Below are 4905 nucleotides of genomic sequence, written 5' to 3'. Positions count from 1 at the left end.
GGGGGGGGGCTTAAAGTGCCCGCGGCAACTTTGATGTCACCTAGCGTCTGAACGGCTAAAGCTAGAACCGCCAATTTGGTGACTTTTCCTAAAATATTGTTGGCAACAAATCTGTATCAGTGGAATAAGATTATGATTTTTCTTGTTGCCATGGCAACGGGTTTCTGACAGGCATTTTTTGGCAAATTTAATTATTTCCATTTAAACAACAGAATTTTATGGGTTTTATGTCAGGTTACACATTGTTTCTAACATTAATAACATCACATATAATTATATGTAAATTTTATCATTAAAAATGCATAATTTATGCTAATTTGATGGCGTCATTGGCCAAAATCCAAGATGGCGGACCATATCATTAGATCAGGTAAATGCAGCTTATTTTCCTTAAAATTTCATCAATACTCCCATTTTTTTTACAAAAAAGGTTACATATGAATGTCTTTAGTCTGTTTACAATGTATTTTAGGCTTCATCCTGAAAAAAAAACTATTTTTCAAAATTCAAGATTGATGATCCAAGATGGCGGATATGTAATATATGCATGACGTCATTTTATGACGTCACCGGTGTTGCTATGGGCAACATAAGACTTAGTACATCCTAATATTCTGTCATAAACACTTTTGGTAAAGTTATGTCGTATACTGTTTAGTTTTCAGGGAATAACCTATCTAGACGGTTTTGGCCAATAAAATCACATTAATGACGTCATACTGACGTCATATTACGTCACAACGACATAAAAATTGTACGTATGATAAATTTTTACTAGTACATCATCCTCTGAAAATTTGGTGGTCCTACGATATACCGTTCTCGAGTTTTGAGGGGGGGGCCGAATGAGCCCCCCCCCGGTCCCACCAAGCCCAAAAAGCCCGGTCTAGATAGGGTTAAAAGGCCTAAGGTCAAGCTACTAGGCATAAGGTCAAGCTACTAGGCCTAAGGTAAAGCTACAAGGCCTAAGGTCAAGCTACTAGGCCTAAGGTCAGACCGTAACTAAACTATCATTAAGACAAAATAAACAGAACGAAACTCACCAAGGTAAGACTTGGTGGCAGGACGGCTCTTCGGTGACTGATTCAAAAGAACAACATGTAAACATGTATGTATAGCACACACAGTAAACACAGAGTTGCACTGAACTGAATCACTGCATGAAAACTACTCCAGCTACTAGGCCTAAGGTCAAGCTACTAGGCCTAAGGTCAAGCTACTAGGCCTAAGGTCAAGCTACAAGGCCTAAGGTCAAGCTACTAGGCATAAGGTCAAGCTACAAGGCCTAAGGTCAAGCTACAAGACCTATGGTCAAGCTACAAGGCCTAAGGTCAAGCTACTAGGCCTAAGGTCAAGCTACAAGGCCTATGGTCAAGCTACAAGGCCTATGGTCAAGCTACTAGGCCTAAGGTCAAGCTACAAGGCCTAAGGTCAAGCTACTAGGCCTAAGGTCAAGCTACAAGGCCTAAGGTCAAGCTACAAGGCCTAAGGTCAAGCTACTAGGCCTAAGGTCAAGCTACAAGGCCTATGGTCAAGCTACAAGGCCTATGGTCAAGCTACTAGGCCTAAGGTCAAGCTACTAGGCATAAGGTCAAGCTACTAGGCCTATGGTCAAGCTACAAGGCCTAAGGTCAAGCTGCAAAGCCTCTGGTCAAGCTACAAGGCCTAAGGTCAAGCTACAAGGCCTAAGGTCAAGCTACAAGGCATAAGGTCAAGCTACAAGGCATAATGCAAGCTACTGACTATAAACGTTATACATTTGCCTTGCAAATTTTACCTTTTTTTTAGAATTCCTAATTTCTAGTAATAACCTCCATGAAAAATGGAGGTATTGTTTTTGGCGCGTCTGTGTGTGTGTCTGTCTGTCTCTCTGTCTGTGTGTGTGTTTGTGTTTCCGCACATTTGTAGTCAGCATAACTCCATAACGCCTTTATGGATTGTGATAATATTTGGTATGCTAGTAGGTCTTAGGAAGCCAAAGGTCAAGGGCAAATATGGGCTTCCTAGTGGATGACCTTGGTACTGCAGCAGAACTTCCGGTTTTTGTATCTTTTGTCCTGAACATGCTATGGTATTGATTTTTTGGTGGCAGATAGATTTTTCTGTCAGGAATAAGTGGTGTGGGTTTGGTCCCCCTAGCAGCTTGTTCTGGAACTGCAGGGCACTTTCGGGTGAAATCTTTAAAACCCAATAAGTCCAGATAGGAACAACATATTTTTGGTAGGTAGGTAGCTGAGAGAGAGCTGTACATAATTAAATGCAAACTATGCAAATGAGGACTTTATTTGCATAGTTAATGAGGAAATTCTATAATTACAGTGTTTTACATTATAATACCTTTACACCTGTAATGTATATAATCTATGGCAGATGGAACATCACCAGATACCAATTATGCAAATTATGATCTAATTTGCATACTTAATGCGAAAATTATATGACTCCTTAGTGGTTAATGATGGGAATTCCATACTTGTTCTGGAAAGAACTTAAAAGGCATAACGTTACATGATGCAATACGTGTTAACTGTGGCGCCGGCCGTGCGTAGAAGGCATGCATATTTAATTCGAGCTTTTCCATTTGAAGTTTCAGACGGGAATATTTGTCTCCAACCTACCCCAAATCGGGGGCGCGAACTCTAATCGGGATGCGTACTTACGAATTTACGGTAACAAAAAATGAATACCAAAACATGTAGGTCTAAACCTAGCACTTTTATCACTTTTTAGTAACTGCTAAACGCCGGTTCTTGTTCAGCAGGCCATGGAGAAAAGTACAATAAATAATGTATGAAATGTATCTATACATTTATGGCATCTAATTTCGTTAATGACAATGACTCTTAATTAAGGTAAACCTGGACGCAAAAAAAGACAGGTCAGATTAGTAGAGATAATGACACCGGTGTGCGCATCCACACCCAAATTATGGACAGGGACGTTAACCCAACCCACCGGGACCTAAACCAAGACAATAGGGAGGTACGGGTAGCTTTAACTGCATTGTTCTAGGTCTGAGCAACTTCTCTTGCGACTACCATAAGATTGAATATTGTAAGAAGGGTATATTACAGAAGATACACATTTGACGCTGCTTTTTTCTTCTTCTTTCCATACAATATTGGCTTGCAGTTGCATGTCTTAATTTTGTACAGTTCATGAATGGGACACAGCAGGTATGCATGGCATTTAAATCAAGTGGAAGAATTTCTTCCTCCCAGCTAGTCTGTTTTTTTTTTCAAACAATGTGTCTGATATAGGACCACTTTTTTATATTTGATCTACACGACTCACCTTTATGACTTGCATGTCATGCTCACATACTTGCCACAAATATATATATATGAATATTTAAAAAAGAAATCGGAGATTCCAAACCTCTGGGAGGTGTATAAGTAACGCATAATGCCCACAACAAATCCAGACATAACATTAACATTATGTTACCCACATTGCCACAGCAAGTAATTTCTATTGGATGACATCAGCGCGCGAATTAATATTCGCCTAGTTTTTGAAGAAAAAAAGGAAATCTTGTTAATTAACCAACATCAAACGAAATGAGCGGTAATTTTTTTCAGACACATAACTACATTTTCCCTAGGTCAGGTCCGAGTTGTACTTTCGGTACCTATTTTATCGCTCGGCGAATACCATCGTTACCTTGTCGGTGGGCCCTTTTATTTGGCCATTGGAGGTTTTAATCAGATCGCAACACCATTAATATTATGACATCCAAGCGCTATGATATAATTGAAAAACTATGTAAATTTGTTCATACATGTTTCAAAAAGAGAGAAGAGATCCTGTAGTTAGATCCTGTAGATAGAGAAATAGCACACATGTAATGTAACAATGGAACAATGGATTCTTCTATTCTTGTTACCAAGTTATTTAACTTAAGTGCATTTGGCCCGTGTAGGGCGTGAACATGCAATAAAGTTCATTGTCATTGTCATTGTCATTGTCATTGTCATTGTCATTAATGGTAACGTCAGGACATCTAGTTTTCTGATCTTGTTAGAGGGGCAAGGCCCCCAACATGCCTACTCCTTTCTGGCTACTCCTTGTAAGAAGGCACCAGAAAGAGAGACATAAATATAACAATCTAATGCAAAACATTGTTCTACATGCATAAGTAATAAAGTGGCGTTTAAAACACGCCTCGGCGACGTGATTCACTTTTGATGTGAGTGATGATCATGGTTATTGTTAATGGAGATGCTTGTTTTAGTACGTGAGCCAGTCATAAGTTTCTCACGAGGATTTACTAACAAATATACTCTTAACTTGAGAGATATTTTTCCATTTCCTCATGAATTATGCAAATTAGGACCAGGTTTGAATAAATTGTGTTTAGTGATCTTCACCTTTACTGAACTATGGCAACGAAGTATGATAAATACTAAATTCCCGGCAATTACCACTATCACATTGTATAGTTATGAGAGCTAGCGGACGAGCTTTCACGTATCCTGGATGAAGATTTTTCACGGACTTGATAATATGTGTTTGTGCAGCCACGTCATCTTGGCAAATCAGAGCGCGTTACGCCGTGTAAAATGGTAAACATTACCTTGATTTCATTTTATTGACGACACGTTCACAACACACATTTTTGAACCACTCAATGGTCTGGAGGTCGTGCAAGGCACGGCCCCATTACTGGAAAGTTCGGTGTTTCTCGGTGAGAGTAACTCACGAAATTTCTGTGGGTGAATATTCACCAAAAAGTTTCCACAAGTCAGTAGTGCGTAGAAACGTTCCGCCAATAAAGAATTGCTCTGTAAAAAGGCAGTGTTTTGAACTTGATATGTCTACGTTAAATTGCCAAAGAAGAGTTTGTAACTACATGTAAAACCGGTATCTCAGGCTAACTAATGCATGTATCATAAACCACCCATT

This window comes from Branchiostoma belcheri, unplaced genomic scaffold (assembly GCF_001625305.1).
Source record: "Branchiostoma belcheri isolate BF01 breed outbred unplaced genomic scaffold, Haploidv18h27 scaffold129, whole genome shotgun sequence".
Taxonomy (NCBI): Eukaryota; Metazoa; Chordata; class Leptocardii; order Amphioxiformes; family Branchiostomatidae; genus Branchiostoma; species Branchiostoma belcheri.
This window is presented reverse-complemented; position numbering follows the sequence as displayed.